General features: G+C 33.3%; 1 long non-coding RNA gene across 3 annotated transcripts in view; it reads right to left on the bottom strand.

Annotated features, from left to right (window-relative positions):
• Nucleotides 1–24,388, bottom strand: part of LOC306651853 — a 66,467-nt gene that overhangs the window by 9,324 nt on the left and 32,755 nt on the right. Inside the window, exon 6 of one of the 3 annotated variants that reach the window (XR_013761220.1) lies at nucleotides 14,498–14,642. The exons of the other annotated variants lie outside the window; for them this stretch is intronic. This is a non-coding gene — a long non-coding RNA (uncharacterized lncRNA). The remainder of the gene's footprint in view (nucleotides 1–14,497; nucleotides 14,643–24,388) is intronic. 3 annotated transcript variants of the gene reach the window in all.

Genomic DNA, 24,388 nt, shown 5'->3' with positions numbered 1-24,388 from the left:
GGGTTTAGCTGTCATAGCATCTGAAATGTAGCACCAGGTCAAACATACATACTTCTATGAAACATATGGATTTGGTGTCATTTCTGTGTTTTTGTATATATCCCTGATTGAGTTGAAATAATGGAAGAAAATTGTCATGTCTTTTTATCTAATCCCACCTATATGCCTTTCACTGTTTCTTTACATTTTAGATTGAATGTGAGAAATGCAGATTACCATTGAATTCTAGCAGAACAGATATTCCAGGGGAACAACACCTAATAAAGGATCTGTTGGACAGAAGATTGGCATCAATGGATGTGAGCTTCAGATACTAGAACCATCACTGACCACAGGACCTTGGGTGAGTCACTTCTGTGCTGGCCTCAGTTCTAACACAGAGTGAGTCATACTCGATATAATCCTGTGTTTAGGGACAGGGACTTTAGAGTCAGATAAACTGGAGTTTAAATCTAGACACCATTAATTTCTGGTTGCATGGTATTGAGCAAGATCTCCTTTTGTTCCATGTCTCCATGTCTTAATTTCTAAAATGGAATAAAACCTACCTCATATGCTTATAGTGAAGAATAAACGAGATAATATTTGGAAAACATTCAATACAGTGCTTGATACTTCATAATCAGTAAGTATTCATTCCTTTTAACAATATTGGTATTATCAATAAGAAGCATAATACAGGCAAATTTACTGTACTGTATGCATATGTGCAATGTGTGATGCTATTTACTATCAGATACATATAGTTCAATAATGGGTTTGTCAAAATAAATTCCACTATTATAAACAATTATAATACACTAATAAAAACCATACATTTTTTTAAAAATGGGGCTGGGCCAATTGTACACTGTTCCCCAAAAAAGAAAATTTAGATACTTTCCTCATACAATTTTATGTTCAAAAGAAAAAAAGACAATGTGCGTGTGTCTATGTATATATATATATATATATAATGTATGTATATATATTATGTATGTATGTATATTATGTATGTATATAATATGTATTATATATATAATCATAGCCATAGGAAATGAATAAATAATGTGTGTATTCATATAATACATTTGGATATAATCATACATAAAATGGCAGAGGGGTTAGAATGTGAGCAACTTTAGGAAGTCACTATTCTTCCCATGACAATATTTTAGGGCTCTATGACTATGTGCACAATAATTCTTAATTCTTATATCTTAAATCGACAATTTTTTCATTATGAAAGGTCCCATTTTATCTAAGACTTGTGGATATTTTTTAAAGTTTATATTGCCTCATATTTGTATAGCCACATCAGATCTCTTAGGATTCCTGTTTACATGATATATATTTTGTCATTATTTAACATAAATCTACTTTTAGTTTTTAACTAGAATGTCTCCCATAGAGAGCATACAGTTGGTGGGTTTTTGTTTGTTTTTACTGTGGTGGGGATTGAACCCAGGGCCTCACATATGTGAAGCAAGTGTTCAAACACTGAGCTACATTTCTAGCCCAATAGTTGACTTTTTCTAGTCAAATCTGATAATCCATTCTTTTTGATTGGATCTTAATTCATTCACACTTTTCTATTATTGGTAGAATTTATGTCTGTTAATTTACTTTTTGACTTATGCTATGTCTTTTTTGTCTCAAGAGGAAAAAACAATGAATTACATTCCTCAGAATGTTTTCATATTATATTAATAGATTTCATTTAACATTTTTCCTTTAAATACTTTGACTTTTTGTTTGAGATTTTGTTTTGTTGTGAGAGTTTAGGGAGGAAAATTCAGATAATAAACCAGCGGGTATTATTGATAATTGAAAAATTAAAGCTGAAGAACATTATATCTACTATGACACATTTTTAAAGCATATTGTTTCATAAATTGTATTAAAATATACCTAGATTTACATATCTACAAAGAATTGTTAACAATGTTGATTTCAGAAAGTAGAGATCTAAAAAGACGTTCACTTTCTATTCCAAATATTGTTAGCTTTTTTTTTTTTTTTAAAGAATCATGTACTATAATCTGGAAGAAATAAATATAGGCTGAGACTAGAGATGGGGGTGAAAAATATCCCTTTGAATTGTATCTCAATAGTGTCACTTGTGGTCTACTTAAGAATGGTTTTAATGAGCTGCAAGGACAGAAGACAGATGGAGTAGCCTGAGGAGTGAGTAGGAGGTGAAAAAGTTAGAGAGTGACTATAGGTTACTCTTTGGAGAAGCTTGGTTGTTAAGGTGGAAAATAGGAAGTAACATCATCTGGAAGAGAATAAGAGTAGAGAGAAAGTAGGTGAATATGAAGGGAAAAGTTTAAATTACCTGGATGTAAATTTGAGCTTGTTTACCTCTTGATAAGGGAAGGTTGGTGGATGAAATATGACAATCTGCAAACACTCTCTTTTCTTTAAGCAAACACTCTCTTGTATATGTTTTACTTGGGGAAGTTTTCTCCTTGAAATAAGCTTTGTTGTAGAGTTCTTAAATAATACACACAGAAACATACAATACACGAATAAATCTAGAAGACTATATACCTAACTATAAACATGAATATCTCAACGTGTCTTTAAAAATTATTGTTTTATAACCTGAATTTTATATAAGAAAATAATTGAAATGTATTTTAAGATATGGAATGTGGAAAATTTTTGCTAAAATTATTCATTAAAATATTGTAAAATATATTCATTATTACACAGTAGATTTTTTTCATTTTTATATAAAATTCACCAAGTCTACAACCTAAAATGTGCTCATGTTCTCTCACATTAAGTACATACAAATATGAACATACACACATTACCCTTCCTTCCTCTATTAATATCAAGAGGCAGGAGCAGTATTTCCTATACTTAGGCTTAGAGATCCTGGTGGAAGAGATCACACAGTGTCTTGGGCAATGTTGCACATCCACAAAGGGCCATCTGATGGGTTGGAGGTGGCCTTCTAATGCCCTCCACTCAGCTTTCTCACCTGGGATGGTCAAGATACATTTCTATTTCTGGCCACTGGAAAGTATTTTCTTTCATTTTATTTTTTTTTCTTCAATGAAATGGTGAATTGGCAATAAGAGAAAAATATAAAAAAACACTATTTTGTACATTTAAAAGTTTTGAAAGAAAATATACAAAACAAGTCCTTATTTCTTTGAAATAAATAATACTGTAGGTCATTCTTTCTGCATTAACTTTCAATGGGTTCATTTTACAACCACCATTAAAATATAGGGAAAATCAAACTGCAGAAAAATAGACATACAAATGTTTTTACAGGCATATGCAAAGGTACTAAACATCACTAATTATCAGGAAAAAGTAAGAAAACCACAGTAAGATATCATAGCATACCTGCTACGGTGAATATTATCAAAAAGATAAGATGGGGAGAAAAGGAGCCCTTGGACACTGGTGTAGGAATGCAAAATAGTGCAGTCACTATGAAAAAATTAAGAAGTCTACTCAAAAAATTAAAAATGAATTCTACTACTGGCTAAATATCTAAAAGAAATAACAACCAGTATTTTAAAGAGATATCTGTACTCATGTATTCATTTCAGCATTATTCAAAATAATTCTGCAAATAATCTAAATATCTATTGATGGATGAGTGGATAAAAAATGTGTTTTGTGTATGTAGGTGCACATATAAATAAATATACACCCAATATTCTGTCTTTAAATTAAAAGGTAATCCTATCATTTTTGACAACATTGATGAATCTGATAGACATTATGCCAAGTCAAATAAGCTAGTTACAGAAAGATAAACACTGCATGAACTAAGTTACATATGGAATATAAAAATGTCAGACTCATGGAAAGAGAGGGTAGAATGGATGTTAACAGGGACTAGGGGAAGGGATATGAGATGTTGATCATGGGTGAAAGTTTTGGTTAGGAAAGATAATAAGTTCTGGAGAGCTAAGGTACAACAATATGACTGTAGTTAACCATGTTGTTATGTATACTTGAAATTTGCTGTGAGGGCAGTTCTTAAGTAGTCTTACCACAAAAATGTAGCTACATAAGGCCACAGATAAGTTAATTAGCTTGATTAATTTTACACAATACATACATATATCAAATCATCAAGTTCTACAACTTAATGTGTACAATTTTTAAATGTCAATTATACCTCAGTAAGTTGGGGACAAGTAAGGTATTCATAATAGTCTGTTGAATAGAAAAACTATTTGCTTAATTTACCAGACTATTAGAAGTTAATATTTCTAGTTGATAAAATTATATGGCATTTATATATTCAATTTACAGATTTAAAATTTCTAGCTGTGTATCAACATACAAGCTTTATTTTTTCTAAGAGAATATAACACAGAGAACTTAGACTTTTAAACAGCAGGCAATGAAAGACTGCAAAGTGTGATCTCAATTCTGTTCCAAAATGCCTTTAGTTGCATTTGGTGATGACTCCATATCCACATTTTCTTCCTTTATTCTTTCTTTTATGCTTTCCTTCCCACTTTCTGCATTTCCCTCTCTTTTTCTACTCCATTTTGATAAATACTTGTTGGTTGAGTGTTGTATGCTAGATAGTGTAAGCAAAGACCTATCTTACCATCTGAGATCTTTCTTCTGACCTTCAGGCCCAGAGCCACCTGCTAACTGGACATACCATGGACCAAAATCATAATGACATATATTCATATATGTGGATCACAGCATATATATATGTATGTATGTATGTATGTGTATATATATACATACATATATATATATGTCTTGAATCTACTTACTCAACAAATTTCTGAAATTGGGAAGATTGCCATGTAAGAATGATAAATTTCATATAGTGATAAATGAAAAAATAGTTTCAATAGTAAATGTGAGTTAGAATTTCTGTTTTACCTCTTAAGAACAGGTTGACCTTAGAAAATGCACCCAATCTCTTTAAATTCAATTAAACTCATAAACAAAGGGATATTGCATACTTCGGAGGTTTATGGTGAGGAGTTAAAGAAAAATTCAATGCATCATCCACAGTGACGGCAGCAATTAATATATGATAGTTTCTTTCTCACAGTCTCTACTTCATTCTATAAAAGAAATGTATGTGACATACCCTAAATAGTGTAACTAGCATAAAGAAACATTTGGAAACCTCACAATGAGCAAGGAAATGTACAACTTGTCATAGCATATGAGCTGATATACCACATTTGTGTGATTGAGTCATATGATGAGTTTCTAGAAAGGAAGCGTGCATTCCACCATTTCTGTGTAAACAAGTGGAGTGTAGTTTGGGTAAAGACAATCATCATCCCTGTATTAGTCAGCTTCTTGTTTTGATATAACAGAATACCTGAGATAAACAATATGTGAAGTTTCAGAGGTTTCAGTCCACAGTCAATTGGCCCAGTTGCTTTAAGACTTACGGTGAGGCAGTACATCATGGCAGAAGCATGTCATGAAGGATAGCTGCTCACTTCATGCTGGCCAGGAAGCAAAGAGAGAGAGGTCATTTTTATAATAAAGCCTCTCCCCTAAACACATTAAACTATACCTAAATAAGTGGATGAATCCCCTCATGCCATCATAGCCCTTATGATCCAATCACTTCCCAAAATCCCAACTTCTGAACACAGTTGCTTTGGGGACCAAGCCTTCAACACACAATCTTTAGGAAGATATTCACGATCCAAACCATGAGAATCACCCTTTAACTTTTCTAATGTACCTCCTTATTCAAGCTAATTTTAATTTCATAGCTTAATCTTTGGAGGGGACCATATCATTGAATCCCCAGCAAGATAAACTTTGGCAGATTAAGGCATTAGAAACATCTGCCTAACATCACAGTAAACACAACACCTTGGGTTGGTCATTTGTCCTTTGCTGTACAAAGTTTTCTTCCAGAGTGTGAAAGAAAATGCCATTCTGGAATATTATAGAATGGTGTGAAGGAATGAGGGAATGAGCTTGCTACCACCTCTCAATTGCATTAGCAATGTGAACATTGGAAACAGCCATTGTTTATTTCAGCAGTATTGAAGTATAACTCAAAGACACGTTGTATATATTTAGAATGTACAATGTGATGATACACATACACGTGGTGCAATGATAATCACAATCAAGTTAATCCATCTCCTGTTATTTTTGTTATTGGTTCTTTGTATTTTCTGTGTGCAAACACTTAAGATTTACTCTCTTAGCAAATTTCAAGTATATAATAGAGTGCTATTAGTTATTTGCTGTACATACAATACCATACATTATATTTTTCAGAACTTATTCATCTTATAACTAAGTTTGTACCTTTTTGGAAACCTTGCCCCATCCTCCTCTCAGACTCTGGCAATCATCATTTACTGTTTCTGAGTTCTGCTGTTTTCTAAGAGAGTTCACATATAAATTATAACATACAAAATTTTTCTCTCTGTGTCTCGCTTACTTTACTTACCACAATGCCATGCTGGTTTATTGATGTTATTGCAAATGGCAAGATTTCCTTCTTCATATGCCTGAATAATATTCCTTTATATATATATATATGTGTGTGTGTGTGTGTGTGTGTGCATAAATATATATATTTATATCACACTTCCACATTTTAATTCATTAATCCATCAATAGACATGTCTTCGCTATTATGAATAATACTATAATGAACTTGGGGTGTATATATCTCTTGGAAATACTAATTTCATTTCCTTTGGATATATACCCAGGGATGAGGTTGCTGGATCCTATGGTACTTTTATTTTTAACTTTTTTTAGGAACTTCCATGATGGCTGTACCAATTTACATTCCAATGAACAGTGCATGAAGGTTTCCTTATTTATACATGCTCACCAGCACTTGTCTTTCCTCACTTTGATAACAGCCATCTTAACAGGTATGATGATTAGTGAGTGCTTCTGAGCACCTTCTTAATATTCCTGTTGGTCATTTGTATGCTTTCATGGGGAAATGTCTATTAAAGTTCATTTCCCATTTTAATTGTTTTCTTGCTCTTATATTGTTTGTGCTCCATATATATTTTGGACATTAACCTCTTGTCAGATACATATAATTGAAAGTATCAATGTTTATAGCAGCTCAATTCACAATAGCTAAGCTATGGAGTCAATCTAGGTGACCTTCAACAGATGAATGGATAAATAAAATGTTGTATGTATAAAATGGAGTATTACTCAGTCATACAAAAGAATGACTTTATGACATTTGCAGTAAATGGATGGATCTTGAGACTATCAGGCTAAGTAAAATAAGTCAGTCCCCAAAAAACTCAAAGGTTGAATGTTTTCTCTGATATGTGTATCCCCACAATAAGTGGGGGGCAGAGTAGAAGAACAGAAGTGCAGTAGATTGGACAATGGGAAATGGAGGGAAGGGAAGGGAGACAGGAAAAGGAAAGACAGTGGAATGAATCTGTCATAATTTTCTCATGTACATATATGAAAACAACAGTGAATCCCACCACCACGTACATCCATAAGAGTGAGATCCTAACTAGAATAAGATATATTCCATGATTGTATAATTATATCAAAGTGGATTCTCCTACCATGTATAACTAAAACGAACCAATAAATAAGTAAAAAAAAAAGAATGTTCTCTCATTTTCTAGGTTGTCTATTTACTCTGTTCCTTGTTTCCTTTGCTGTGCAGAAGCTTCTTAGTTTGACATAATCCCATTTATTTATTTTGTTTTGTTGCCTGTGATTTTTGGAATCTTGTCCAAAAAATCATTGCCAGTCTGATGTCATAGAGCCTTCCCTTTGTTTCCTTATAGAAGTTTTGTAGTTTCACATTTCATTTGAATCTTTGATTTTCAGTTGATTTTTGTATATGGTGTGAGACTAGGATCTAATTTAATTCTTCTGCATGTGGGTATCCAGTTTTTGAAAATATCGTTTATTGAAGAAACTTCCCTTCTCTCACTGTGTGTTCTTGGCAATTTTGTTAAAAACCAGTAGGCTGTAAATGCACAGGTTTATTTATGTTCCATTGGTCTATACGTCTGTTTTAATGCCAGTACCATGCAATATCAGTTACTTTAGCTTTGTGGTATAATTTGAATTCATGTAGTGTGATGTGTCGAACTTTGTTATCTTTGCTCAAGTTTGGTTAGGCTATTTGGGGTCTTCTGTGGTTCAATTCAAACTTCAGGGTTTATTTTCTATTTCAGTGAAGAAAGTCTTTGGTATTATGATAGGGACGGCATTGGCTCTACAGACTGCTTGTGTGCAGTGTGGATACTTAAGCAATATTACTTCTTCCAATCCAAGAGCACAGATTTTTGTTTTCATTTGTCTTCATTTTCTTTCATCAATGCATCATAGTGTTCAACATAGATATATTTCACATTTGTTATATTTTTTCTAAGTATTTTACTTTTGGAGCTATTAAAGATGGCTTGTTAGAAGATTTATTGATTACACATTCAATCTTCTTTTCAGTTATAGATCTACTCAGATTTTCTCTTTCTTCATGACTCAATCTTGGTTGGTTGTAAATTTCTAGTAATTTATCCATTTTTCTAGGTTACATGAGCTTTTGGCATGAAATTGTTTACAGTAGTCTCTTATGATCCTTTGTATTTCTGTGGTATGTTTTAATGTGTTCTCTTTTGTTTCTGGTTTTAAATTACTTGAGTCATATATCATTTTTACTTAGTGTAGCTGAATGTCAATTTTTTAAAAACAATATAGGTACCAATATATAGCACCTTTTTTTTCTTTATTAAATGTCCCGTGGACCATGACAGGAAATCTGGAGAAATTTTTGTAAATCACACAGGAAAAATTAGCTATGTCTTAAGGCTTTTCTTGAACTAATAAGACCCACTTTTACTCTGTCCCTTTACTTCTGTGATCCCATGCTTTCCCCCTAAAGCTTTTATGAAGTCATGTAATATTTACTGCACTCTTTAGCTAAAGAAACAAAATGACCCTGGCACATAGAAAAAAATCTTGAATACTGACTGCTGATTGCCACTGACCAGCGGGACAAATGACACGTACACTTAAGAGGTTCATGAAGCAGCTTCCAGCTTCTGCTTTATTCAGATAACACCCTCAATATATAAGCAGTTTCATGCATATGCAATTGTAAGCAGATATGTCCATCCAATCCTATTAAAGGTCAAGCAATCACGAGCTCAAGCATACATGTAAGATATATCTGTCCATGCGCTAGGCGGCTGAACTAATTATCATACAGCCAATGGTAAATGCTTCCTGTTTTTCTCAAGGCGCATTCAGCACGCCGTTTGGCTCTCTGCCAGTCGCCATCTTGGATGCATGTGGCATAACCCTGGGCCCCAGGTCCCGCCTGCCACAACTGACTCATTCCCCTTTCATATTACAAAGATAACCACATCACAAGGACATTTAGGCCTTCTTCAAGCAATTCTGAAAGATGGAAGGACTAATGGATATATACACATATACATTTTATCTTACTGCTTCTCTTATGACTAGTTTCTTGGATTTTAAAATGTACATCATTTCTATAAACACAAAATCTTTCAGCATGTTTCTCTTTTGAGTTAATTGACATAAAGAAAGAATACATGTAGGTATATTTCCCAAATTTCAGGTGCATTCACACATTTTAAAGAACAGAAGATTGACTCATGGGGTATTCTGAGGAAAGTAGATTTCATTTATCAGTTTATTTCATTAGCTGAAACTACATGATTCAATGATTTGTCCCCCAATTTGTTAATTTTTATTCATGCTAAGGTAAAGAATCTAATTTCATTTATAAGCATACTGCTTGAAATTGTATTAGTTGGTTATTTTCTCATCAACTCAATTTTTCATGCTTCATCAGGCAGTGGTATTTGAAACCATATGCACATAAAGTGCAATGCATAACTCTTCCCTCAAAGATTCAGGACTTGAGGAATATTAGTATTATGCAGATTTCTCTTCCGACAATTATTTAAATTAAATTCTGTTAGGAGAAGGTTAAAATACTCAAATAATGTTTTCCTTTTTCAGTTTACAAAGTGACAGACATGCCAAGAGCTGCCATAGAAGGCACCTGTTACTCTGGAGTATCTCATGGATATTTCTGAGGAGGGCAAGAGAGAATGAAATTTTGACCTCCTCTTACCTTCCTCCTTCCACTCCCCAGATCAAGCTTCCCAGCCTGGGTGCTCTGTTGGTCCAGACCTGCTGTGAATCTCTGGCCTTGCCTGCTTCAGGACACACACCTGACTGATTTAACTTCTTTCTTTTCTTTATCACATAGTACTTCTCTTTCTTCATTGAAGCAATGAACTCATAGTGTTTTTGAAACATGTTGTCCCAGAGATTCATAAGGGTGCAAATCAAACATTCAGGCACATGTTTCAAATCATTATCAGAATCCTCATTGTTAGGAGAATTCTTCATTTTTACATTAATTCATAATTATGAAATTCAGAAGGACTAGTGATACTTCTGGTTTCCCACTTTATTATTGCTTTATGAAAATTTTCAATAAGTATATTAAATAACTGCAAAAAGTACATACAGAAAGCAATTTTAAAAACAAGTATACATATTCCTTTTCTTGAATACCTGATTTAATAGGTCTGAGGTATGGCAGGGGAACCTAAAGAGTCACCCCAGGCAATTGTCCAAATTGGTTAAGTTAGAAAAACTCAGAGAGTATAAAAGTTCTGCTTATTAGTTTGCCTAATAAACATTTCTTTAATTCCTAGTTCATCACATACATAACTTGTTTTATATATTGTTTCAATATGATTAACTTTAGCCTACTTTAAGATTTTTATATGACACAAACATTAATAAGGTAGAATCTGAACTGATATATCTCTGTTCCTTCCCCCTTATGTGGAAGTATGCATTTGTCAGTAAGGTTTCAAGCAATTCTGAAAATTAGTCAAATCTGGATAACTTTTGCTCAGTTTAATTAATTATTATCTTAAACTCTTAATTTTCTTTAGCTATTTTATTAGTGATGTCTTTGGAGATTGAAATATTACACTTATAGACAACTGAATTTTTTTTCTTTCATTTTTAATGCCATTCAAATTATGCTTTTCCATATTGTCATTATCTTTAATGATTGTTTAAAATATTTTAAAATAGACATGTACACTGCAGCAAGTTAGTAAATTTGGTAAATATTCCTACTGGATTTTACTATGCAAATGTGTATGTGAAGGGCAAGTTTACCAACTCAAGGAAGAATAATAAGAATAAGAAGCCAGGCATGGTAGCATACACCTAGAATCCCAGTGACTTGGGAGGCTAAAATAGGAGAATTGCAAATTGAAGACCTGCCTCAGCAATTTAGCAAGACCCTCAGCAACTTAGGAAAACCCTGTCTCAAAATTTTAAAATAATAAAATAAAAAGGGCTGGAAAATTAGCTCAGTGGTAGAATATCCCTCAGTTCAATCCCCAGTACAGAAAGAAAGAAAGAAAGAAAGAAAGAAAGAAAGAAAGAAAGAAAGAAAGAAAGAAAGAATAAGATAAGAGCTGGGGGTGTCACTCAATGGCAGAGCACTTGCCTAGCATGTGTGAAGCTCTGGCATTGATTCTCCAGCACCTCAAAAAATACAATAAATGTTTTTTCAAGATTACTAAGCTGTGAATAGCTTCTAAGTGGAATACTGCTTATGCAAGAAACAATTTTTTTCACTAATCTAAGTAACCCTTACATGGTAGATGAGAATTTTCTACTGCTAAAAGTTATACTATTGTTCTTTTAATCATCATTAAAGATTTCATTTGCTTCAAATTGAAATATTTTCCATATAACACAAGTCAATAAACAATGGCAATTGTGAAAAATAAATATACTTTAAAATTTGCAACAGATACTGTAACATCTGGTTCTAATTTGCCCTAGAAAAATGCCAAAGATTCCTCAAAGCTGAAATAAAAGGTCAAAAGGAGATAAACTCACATGAAGAGATAAAATTATAATGATAAAGATAACTATATAGGTAAACATAAAAGCCAATCATATTGCATTTTTGTTTGTAAATCGTCTTTTTCTCTAAATGACTTAAAAAGCAAACATACAAGCAAAAATTATAAAGGTATGTTAATATTCACACTATGAATAAAGATGTTTTTGATGACAACCACATAAGGGAGAAAGAACAAAGATATATCAATTCAGATTCTAATATAAATTCAGTTGTTTGTAAGATTAATATTTTAATTTTCAAAGAAATCACTAATGAAATAACTAAAAATTATAAGAAGGGGAAATGAGAATCAAAAACATATTATACATAATAAGTTAAACACAAATGAAAGCAGCAATGGAGAAAAATAATTTTTAAAAAGATATAACAGATATTTGGAAGAAACACAAAACGGTCCATTTACATTACTAATTATGTAAAATATAAACATGACTATATTAAATTCTCCATCTAAAGGAAGAGGTTGGCAGAATGAAAATATATGCTCCATCTCTACTTTGTATACAAGAAATTTAATTTATATCAAATGACAAAATTAGGTCAAAAGTAAAACGATTTTTAAAAATTATGTCAAGCAAAGAGTACCAAAAGAGGACAGTAGTGTCTATGACTATATCAGACAAAATTACCATCATGTTAAATATTGTTACAAGAAGCAAAGATATTATTTATAAATGAAGGTGTATGTTCACCAAGAAGGTAAAGTGATCCCAAAAACACACATACCTAACAACAGAGACTCAAATAAACACCACATCCAACAATAGCAGAATATATTCTTCTTAACTACGCATGGACTATTCTCCAGGATAGAATATATGTTAGATGAGAAAACAAGTCTAAATAAATTTTAAAAAGACTGAAATAACTTGAATTTCCTTCATCCACAATGGACATAAGAAAGAAATCAATAACAGAAGGAAAAATAAATGATTAAGAAATTTAACAACCAATAAGTTAAAGGAAAAATCAGGGGGATTAGGGCTAGGGTAATGGCTCAGTGGTAGAGCGCTTGCCTCACATGTATAAGGGAGTTGGTTCAATCCTCAGCACCACATAAAAATAAATAAAAGGCATTGTATCCATCTATTTAAAAAAAAAAAAGCAGGGGGGTTTGAAAATACTTTGAAATGAATGAAAATGAACTCAAACCAATAGAATATACAGGGTGCAGTAAAAGCAACGCTCAGAATAAAAATTTTTATGTGAATATATACAATATAAAGGAAAGAAATATCTCAAATTATTAAGTAAATGTATACCTTTAGAAACTAGAAAAAGTAGGAAAACTAAACCCAAAGGTGTATAAGGAAGGAATAATAACTTATTTGGATATATTAATATGCCATAATAAAATTATTATTCTGTATAATTATAATGCACTAATACAAAAACAAGCAGGAGTAGCTATACTCAAAAAAATATATCATTATATATTGATAAATGATGAATTCAACAAGAAGACATAACAATTGTAAACATATTTGCCCCTGATATGGGATTACCCAAATATATCAAGCAAATATTATTTAATCTAAATTGAGGGACTGGAGTTGTGGTTCAGTGGTAGAGCACTTACCTGGCATGTGTGAGGTACTGGATTCAATCCTCAGCACCACGTATAAATAAATAAATTAAATTAGAGATCCATTGACAACTAAAAAATATTTTAAAAGAATAAAAATTGAGAAACAAATTCCAACAAAATTACATCTCACTTTCCTCAGTAGACAGATCATCCAAACACAATATCAACAAAGAAACATCTGACTTGAACCAGACATAACTACAACCATCTGACCCTCAATAAAAGTACAAAAACATATGTTGTAGAAAATGCTGCCTCTGTAACAAAAGTTTCTGGAAAAACTGGATATTCACTTGAGGAAAATTGACACCAGATAACTCTCTCTCACCCTGCAGAAATATCATCTCAAAATGGATTAGGGAACATCTGATTTAAACAAATGGACCTAATAGATATTCACAGAACGTTTCATCCAACAGCAACTGAATACATATTCTTTTTGGGACTATGGATGTGGCTCAGTGATAGACCACTTGCCTAGCTTGTGTGAAGTACTGTATTTGATCCTCAGCACCACATAAAAAAATAAACAAATAAAATAAAGGTATTGTGTCCATCTATAACTAAAAATATTTTTAAAAGAATACATACTTTTCTTCAGCACATGAAATATAAATTGTATCATATGTGATCTTAGACCAAAATAGAATAAAAATATAAATCAACATGAAGAATGGAAAGAATACAAACACAACAAAAAAGATGTAATTAAGTTGAATTGTCAACTTGATTAGATTAAGAGATGCCAATAATTAAGAGGCTTCTGGGTGTGTCAATGAGGGCCTGTCTAGGAATGATCGGAATGTGGGATAGTGAACTGAAGTGGAGACCCTCCTTAAACATGGGAAGCACCACCCAATAGGATGGTGGCTTGGATGGAATAAAAGTTGGAAGAACAAGAAAGCAGATGCAGATGCAAGCTCAACTCTTCTTAAATGGGTTCTTGATTGATACTTCAATCATTGGAGGATATCAGACTCTCGCTTCCTTACTCTTCCAAGGTGGGCTCTGCCAGTGATTCTCCAGGTAGTTCCCAGAAGCCTTGGTCTTGGACTAGGGTAGCACTGTTTATCCTTTTTGTTCCTGGGGCTTCTGCCTCTTGGACTGCACAGCTACTGGTTCTTCCAGTTCTCTAGCCTGCAGATGGCCATTTTGGACTATTCAGCTTTTGGTCATGTAAGTCAATCTAATAAATCCTCTTTTTATAATCAAACTTCCTGTTGATCCTGTTCCTCTAGAGAACCCTGACTAATACAAAAGATATCCTGTGTTCAAGGATTGAAAGAATCATTATTGTTAAAACAACCACTACTACTCAAATTGGTGTATAGATTCAATGAAATCGCCATCAAAATTTCAATGGTATTCTTTACAGAAATAGGGAAAACATCAAAATTCATATGGAACCACCAAAATTCCAAAGCAATCCTGAGCAAAAAACAAACAAATCAAAATAAGACTAGAGGCATCACAATACCTGACTTTAAAACATGCTGCTAACTAGTTACTAACACAGCATGGTCCCAGTATCATTACAGAAACAGATCAAAGAACAGAATAGAGATCCAAGAAATTAATCCACACTCAGTCAGCTGATTTTTGACAAAGGTACCTTAAAGAAACAACAGAGAGAAGAGAGTCTCTTCAATAAATCATGCTGGCAAAATTGGATATGCATATGCCAAAGAATGAAACTAGATCCCTTTCTTTCAACATAAACAAAAATCAAGTCAAAATGGATCAAAGACCTAAATCTTAAACCAAAATATATGAATTTACTACAAGAAAATATAGGGGACTAACATTTCAAGATACTGATATAGGCAATGATTTTTCAGATCAAACTCCAAAAGTACAGATGAAAAAAAATAAAAATAGAAAAATGGAATTACATCAAATTAAGAAGCTTGTGCACAGCAAAAGAAACAATCAACAAGATTAAGAGACAGCCTATAGAATGGTAGAAAACATTTTTCAAATGGTATGTCTAATAAGGGATTGACATGCAGAATATGTAAGGAATTTTAAAAGTTGATTATCTCCCCCAAAACCACACAAATTCTATTTGAAAAATGGGTTAAAGAACTAAACAGATACTTCTCAAAAGAAGACATAAAAATGGCTAAGAAATACATGAAAAATGCTAAGTTTTTGTTAATCATCAGAGACATGCAAATCAAAACCACAATGAGATATCTTCTAACCCAAGTTAGAATGGATATCATCAAAAAGGCAAGAAATAACAATTGTTGGTGAGGTTGAGGAAAAAAGGGAACTCTTAAACATTGTTGGTTAGAATGTAAATTAGTACATCTAATATGAAAAACAGTATGAAGAGATGTCTCAAAAAACTAAAAATAGAACTACCACTACTGATAATTCCTTTACTGAGTATATACACCCAAAGGAGATGAAATCTATACCAAAATGATACCTGCACCCCATGTTTATTCTAGCCCTATTCACACCAGTCAAAAAAAATGGAGTCAACCTAGATACCTTTCAGTGGATGAATGGATTTTAATAAGTGTGATATATTTACACAATGAAATACTACTCAGCTATAAAGAGAATGAAATCCTACTGTTTGCAGCAACATGAATGGAACTGGAGAATATTATATTGAGTGAAACAAGGAAGAGACGGAAAGACAAATACCAAAATGTTTCATTCACTTATGGAAAACAATAGGTCAATCTTGTAGAAGTATGGGATAGAATTGTTATCACCAGAGACAGGAAAGTGTAGAAGGGATGTGGGACAGAAAATATTTAAGAGGGACTTTTGGAACTGAGAAGGATGCTTGGAGGAGAGGGATAGAGGGCAGAAGTAGCATGGATGGGCATGATCAATGCACAATGTATGCATGTATGGGAATATCACAGTTGATCCCTTTAATTTGTACAATTTACATATATTAATAGATATATTTTTAAAAAGTGACCAGAAAAAAAGGCAATTTAAATGTGTATTTCATTCTAAAATCCAGTTTCACCATTGGATTTTTGTGCTCAATATTGTATGTGGTCATCAGAGAAGCTAACTTTGAGCTCTATCTTGCTCTTTATGGAACTAGTTAAACCATGCACATGTGTGAACACACACACACACACACACACACACACACACACACATCACAGAGCAGTAAATAAATTGGGGCAAACTCATATTGAGAAATAAATATCCAATGAAGTGTCTCTATTCATTGAAAACAAAATAAAGAAAAAGAATAATCAGGTTCATGAAGCAATTTTAAATTGATAATCATTTTCTGTTTTCTGCATCTTAAAGAATTTGTGTATTATTTGTGTAATTTCATCTTAAAATGTTTGGAAGAATTCACTAGTGAAGCCATCTGGTCTTGGAGATTTAGTTTTTGGATAGATTTTAGTTGTGGATTCAATTTCTTTAATAAATATGGGATTGTTCCAATTTCTATTTCTTCTTGAACCCATCTGTTTAGCTTTATTTTCCAGGGATTTTTTTTTCATTTTATAAAAGTTGCCAAATTTATTGGCAATGATTTTTTAACCACTATCATATTTGCATCATTGATGTAAATTTCAACACAGTATAAAAGATACATGAACATGAATCAAGGCTGTGGCACCAAATTGTAATAGTGTTAATTAAATTCTTCACCTGCACAGTCTGACAGTAAGAAAAAGAAAGAGAGGAAGAGAGTAAGGAATAAAGTTTCATTTGCAAATGTCCTTTATGAAGCAGTGTAAATTCAATTCCTTTTATTAGATCTCAACACTTGAGAATATGTACTTTTAATACTCTGTGTGATAAAGTCAAAACTACATATGAAGTGTTTTTCTACATATTAAAGCAGGATGATCATATCATCTTGAATAAAAACACTCATATAATTGTTTTAGTTTTATGCAATCTGTGAGAAAGATTGGTAAAGAGAGGAAGTGGGTCGGTGATATAGCTCAGTGGTGGTGACCTGCTTGTGCGTCAGGCAAATGTGAGCTGGAATTCTTATTATGCCTTATATTAGTTATCTTAAAAATGATCTTAAACTATTTGTGCCTCATTCCTCATTTATAAAGTGTGAGCAATGATTCTTACATTAGTGAATTATTGTAAGTAGCTAAGGAAACAACATATTTAAAGTGCCCAGTACAGCAGTTGTCATCGAGGGCATAGAGCTGATATCACTTCCCCCGTCACTTCATACCCTATTTTAACATTGGGATTTGGTGGTGTCCAGGAATGTATTTCCCGTGGCTGTGCACAGACTTATAATTTATATGGGTTGATCCGCTGAATGTACCACCACAAGCCATATAGGAAAAGATAATATTTATTAAGACATATAAAGTATATACAAAAGGAAAACCATCCCAGGTAGCATACCAACTCAGCACCAGAGAGACATCACAGGCATTTCGCAGCATACATAAACAAAGAAAGCAGTCTTGTCACCTTTGAGTTCTTCTCCTCTCTCTTAAATACACTGGAATAAACATATAAAGTTGTTGTCTGGAGCCACTGGGCTCAGAGCCATCAGTACGTTTGGTCTCCAGATCCTGTCCTTGAACGGGGGCACTGCCAGACCACTAAGTTTCTCATGTAAGTTGTTTACTCCTTGCACTGATTTCACTTTTTGAAAGCACTCTTAAACAAGACTCCATTTTTCTCTACAGGTGGATGATTAGGGTATAACTATCTACATGATTAAAATATCTGTGACTAACATTGGAGTCATATGTGAGAGTTCATTAGGTCAGCCTTAAGTCTCATCAAATACATGGTGAAGAAGGTTCCTATCTATTATTACCAGACAATTTTCACTTACCTTATAGATAAAAAAAAGCCTTAATATCCAAGTCCTTCATCTTCTTTATTATTGTAAGAGATGTAATGATCTTAGTGATTACCCAGCCCACCAACTTCAGTTTGTAGACAATGAATCTGAAGCTCAGAGAGGCAAAAGCAATTAGTAGCTGAAAGAGTAGCAGACCCAAAATAGAAACCACTCTTGTGATTTTCCTGGAAGGCCTGCTGAGTGCTCTTACCATTTAATAATTGTGTTTTCCTGTCCGATTTGCATTTTTGCTTTAGGTTAATATCAGAAAAATGAGTGAATTGCACGTCTATAAATAACTTTGAGCCCTGAAAGATAAAAAAAACCCTGTATGAGAAGGTCTTATGAAAGAATCAATCATAATTGAGCTACTGGTCAACGCACTACAGGAGTCAAAACGTCTTTATATTAGTGCCTGAATCATCACTGACTCTCACAGTTTGGCTAAGTCTCTCTCACATCAATATTCTCATCTGTGTAATAGGGTAACACCATACATTATTCTCAGTCATCAGAATATGTTGTGCAGAATCCTTCTTTATACCATATGCTCTACAGGAATAAGAGCAGAATGACAAAATTTATATACATTATTATCAGTGTAATAATAAAATAAGTATATTAATATATAAGAACATAATTATCAACATAAATGCACTAATATTTTATCTGTATAGGAATTTTAATCATGATTGGTTTGGCTTATCTATTTAAATCCTCAAAGGTTATAATCTGAAACACTCATTCACATATTACTTCTCATACACATAAGTGTATGCATGAAAGACACAAGCTTGCACTAGTGTAACACGTATTCACATGACATGGGAGTAGAAAATACATCTTAGCCACCCAAAATAAAGTACATTTTATCTTTTATAGCAACAAATGAGATGCTATGGAAAACTGGAGGGAAGCACAATTGCTTCCAAATGATAGGGCTTGAAGACATCAGAGAAGGTTTTTAAATGAAACTGTTTGAGACTCATTCCTACCAAACTGATCTTAGTCACTACTGATGGGTTTATCTAGTACCAAATCCTGTGAATTCTCCTGCAATAATTATCTCACCACATACTTTAGGAATGAGATAAACACTGTACTTTCTAGCATTGTCTTTGGATCATGTGACCCTACTCTTTAATCCCACATTGCAGGTTAGGAGATCTTTGCTAAGAATTCAAGGTTTTCCCTTGCTGTCCAGAGATAACCTATCTTAATTTATTCAGTGAGGAATAGAGAAAAGGATGATTTAACAATTAAAAGCATTTCTGCTTCTAGCCCTACCACAAACTCCTAAATTTCCTGCTGGAATAGGGGTAGGAGGAGAAAAACAAAGGGAAAGGAAGTAAACATTAACACTTTGCAAGTGTGTCCTCCGCATAGGTTTTTTTCATTCCTTTAGGTGTCTCCAGAACTTAACAGTAATTCTCTTAGTTCATATGCTGTATAAGTACTAGAAATTTTAAATACCTGTCATTCAATGTTAGCTATTTGAGTTCAAGTTTCTAGGATCCTCAACACAAAATAACATACCAATAAAATATCACAAACATAGTAGAGATTTCTTTTTATAGGGATTTTTGGAATAAATTTTATTGAAGTGTAAAATACACACAGAAAAGTGGTCAAATCATAGTAGTATAGCTCAATCATATTTCACAAAATGAATACATCTCTGTAATCAGGAATGTGGAAACTAAACCACAATAAGGTGGGGGAGGGGTCATGAGAAAGAACAGAAATGCAATAGATTAGACAATGGGAAATGGTGGGTCAGGAAAGGGAATAAGCAAAGGATAGAATAAATTTAACAATTTCCCATGTACATATATGAAAAAACACAGTGAATCCCACCATCATGTACATCCATACTAATGAAACTCTAGAATAAGATATATCTCATACTTTTCAAAACAGATTCTGCTGTCATATGTAACTAAAAAGAACCAATAAATAAATAAAAAGGAACAGGATCACAAAACATAATATTATATTCAAATCAAGAAGCCATTCTTGATCCTTTTCACTCACCACTGGCCCATCCTAAACATCTAAAGCCATTGGTTAGTTTCGTCTGATTTTGAACTTTATATAACGAACATCATACTGTGTATCCTGTTTTGTGCCAGGTTTCTTTTGACCAATATTATATTGGTGAGTCATTCATATTGTTTGTCTCGGGCTTCTATTAAACCTTTCATTCACATTTTTAACACAGAATGTATGTAGCTGGGTCATAAAAGCTTGACCACCCTGTGGGCAGGAGTGGGCAATAAGTAGGTTCTCTTTTGTACAAACTATTATCTGAATTCTTCTTTTAGTTCTGAATCTGCATTGATAATGCTTAAATGTCAAAATAGATCCAGGTATGGTGACACATACCTATAATTCCAGTGACTTGGGAGGCTGAGGCAGAAGGATCACAAGTTCAAAACCAACTTCAGTAAAATAACAAGGCCCTATCTCAAAATTTTTTAAATATTAATTCAAAATGTTTTAAATGTTTTAAAAGGTTTTAAAAACCAGATCCTTGGATCCGTATGATTTTCTTTCAGGGGATTTTATTTGCATCCATATGGAGACTGATTATGAAATATATACTATGATACTCTTTAAGCAACCAGAAAACAGGAAAGCTTTTGGGGAAAAAAAGAGTATTTGAGTCATGTACTTTTTTCTTCCAGACACCAGAAGATTTTTGTAAAATTAAACTTTTTTAGAGATGATCATGAATGTACATTAAGTTATAAGAAATAATACAGAAAAAAATCTCATGTACTATTTACCCAGTTTTCCCCAATGGTTAACATCATGAAAAACTATAGTACGATATCACAAACAGGTCTGGGGATATAGCTCAGTTGGTAGAATGCTTGTTTCACAAACATAAGGCCCTGGGTTCAATCTCCAGCACTGCCAAAAAAAGAAATCATAAACAGCAAATTGACAGATAAAGTCAAGATACAGAAAAATTTCATCACTATAAGAGTCCTTCCTATCCTCCTTTTATAGTTGGAGCCCTTCTCTCAGGTCCCTCTCTTCCCTTTCTTCATCTGGGGCAATCACTAAACTGCTCTCAAAAGCAGTCAACTTTTGGTCAATTTTATTTGTTAGTTGACAACTTTTTAAAAAGAATTATATATATAAAAAGTCATGCAATGTATAACCTTTTAGGATCTGCATTTTATCATATAACATAATTCCCTAGGAGGTCTGTTAAAATTGTTACAAGAATCAATAATTCATTCTTTTATATTGCCATGTAGTATTCCATGGTATCACTGTACCCATTGAAGGACATCTGAGTTGTTTTCAGTTTGGGGCTATTTATAGATTTTACATGGAAATAAGTTTTTATTTCTCTGGGATAAATAGTCACCAATGCCAGTACTAGATCATATTGTGAGAATACATTTATTTTATTTTTTTAGAAAGCTGGCAAAGTATTTTCCCAAATGGCTGAATATACATGAATGAGTAACCAAGACACAAACACATATTAGCTAGCCCTTTTCAGGGTAAGGATCATTGATATCACTGTTTTCCACCTCTGTATTTTGTAAGGTTTTCAGAGGCAACAGCATGGATGGAGCTGTAATATCCTATAACAATGTTTTTTTTTTTTTTTTCTTTCTGATTTACCTCCTGAAGGACATATCTGAGGCTCTTCAGGTGATGTCACTTTTCAGAATTATGTACACAATGGTTTACTTTGTTTGCTTCAGTTTTTCATCCTAGATTTGCTTTTCTATTAATTAAAAATTTCCAGTGTTGGGATTCGTGTTTCCAAACTTTTTAAAGAGATTTTTTTTATGAGATTTGTAAAAGCTTTTGCTAACCCCCTTTGCTGTTAATTTTCATGGAATTTTTTCTTTCTTTTCTTCCCCTACAGGTTACTTTTCTCTTGGTTCTTCTTTAGCTAGGTGTTCCTGTTTCAGTTCCATTAAATTTCTCTGGGACCACCATTGTAAACTAGGTCTATTATTGACTAGAATGTTATGCAGCGCATGGTTGTATGTAGAACACTTCACAAATGCAGGATACCATTCTTTTCATGTATAGATATTCTGTAAGATGGACAATATGCTAAGCCATAGCATAAATCTCAATAACTTTAAAAAGTAGGAAATCACAAGTGTTATTTTTTTTCTTACCACAACCAAATCAATTGAAAGTAAGTGAAAAACACAAATCTGGGTAATAAATATTTAGAGATTAATATGCTTCAGAATAACACATGGGTAAAGGAAAAACACAAAAAAGGATATTAGAAGATATTCTGAAGTGAATACTCAATCACAATATATATCAAAGTTTATGGATGCAGCAGTGTTTCGAGATACATTTATATCTTTAAACACTCACGTCAGAAGAGTGTTTCAAACCAACAACCTAAACTTCCATCTTAAGAAACTATACAAAAGAAGAATTAACTAACACAAAGCAAGAAGAAGAAGGCAAAGAGTAGAGCAGAAATGAATGGTGACAGAGACATAGGAATAACAGTAGAGGAAAAAAATTGGTGAAATCAAAAGATGATATTTGGATAATATATGAAAAATTGGAATACTACCCAGCTTGGATTCATTTATACTTTTAAAATCAATAAAATTCTTGAGTGAAATCATTCGTCCTTTGGCTTTTTGAAGCACTGTATAGAGGGTAAAGAGGGGTGGGAGTGGTGGGGGGAAGGGAAAAAATAACAGAATGAATCAAACAACATTACTCTATGTAAATTTATGATTACACAAATGGTATGCCTTTGCGCCATGTACAAACAGAGAAACAACATGTATCCCATTTGTTTACAATAAAAAAAACAAAAAAAAATTCTTGAGTGAAAAAATTGACAAATCATCAGTTAGACTGACATATAAAAATACATAAAAAGTAAAAATGAGTAATGAAAGGTGAAGGATATGGAAAATAACATCCCCTAAGAAAAGGGGAATGGCAGCCCCCAAGGAGAAAAGGAGAACAGTGTGATCTGGCAGGGGAGGAGGGGAAGGCAAAAATGGGACCTGGTCTCTGGGCTTTCATCCCAGTAACAATGAGTTTCAAGCTTTTACAACTGTTTTCCTGAGTTAAGAATTTAAAATTCTCTCTTGCTCAAAGTGGTGGAGCAGATGTATAATCCCAGCATCTCAAGAAGCTGAGGCAGGAGGATTACAAGTTGGAAGCCAGCCTGGACAATTTAGCAAGACCCTGTCTCTAGAAATAAAGGCCTGTGGATGTAGCTCAGTGGTAGAAAACCCATGAATTCAATCCCTAGAACTGTAAAGTCAAATAAGGAATATGTTATGGCTTAGATATTATGTGCCTGCCAAAAGTGGATGTGTGAGACAATGCAACAAAGTGTAAAGATGAAATGATTGGGTTATGAGAGCCTTAACCTAATCAGTGCATTAATCTGCTGATAAGGATTAACTAAGTGGTAACTGTAGGCAGGCAGGCTGTGGTTGGAGGAGGTATGTCCCCCTTTGGGTGTGCTTTATGTTTTGTCCCTGATGAGTGGTATTTTCTCTCTACTTTTTTTTTGGGGGGTGGGGGGTGCTGGGGATCGAACCCAGGGCCTCGTGCTTACAAGGCAAGCACTCTACCGACTGAGCTATCTCCCCAGCCCCCCTCTCTACTTCTTGATTATTATATCCTGAACTGCTTTCCTCCATCACATCCTTCTACCCTGATGCTCTGCCTCACTTTATGCACAGAGGAATAGAGTCGACCACCTATGAACTGAGACCTCTGAAACCACGAGTGCCAAATAAACCTTTCTCTAAAATTATTTCTTGTCATGTGTTTTGGTCACAGCAGTGCAAAAGCTGACTAAAACAGAATGCTATCAACAACTTTATGCCAATAAATTAGACAACTTTGATGAAATGGACAAACTCCCAGAAAAATACAAATTATCATAACTAATGCAATGAGAAATAGTTTGTACAAGACATTAACAGATAATGAAAATGAACTGGTAATTATAAATCTTCCAACAAAGGAAACCTAGGCTTAGATGGCTTCACCAAAGAACTCCATCAATATTTCAAAAATTCATTTGGAA

This window comes from Sciurus vulgaris (assembly GCF_902686455.1).
Source record: "Sciurus vulgaris genome assembly, chromosome: X".
NCBI classification, from domain to species: domain Eukaryota; kingdom Metazoa; phylum Chordata; class Mammalia; order Rodentia; family Sciuridae; genus Sciurus; species Sciurus vulgaris.
Note: the sequence above shows the minus strand (reverse complement) of the source record. Positions and strands in the feature narration are given on the sequence as shown.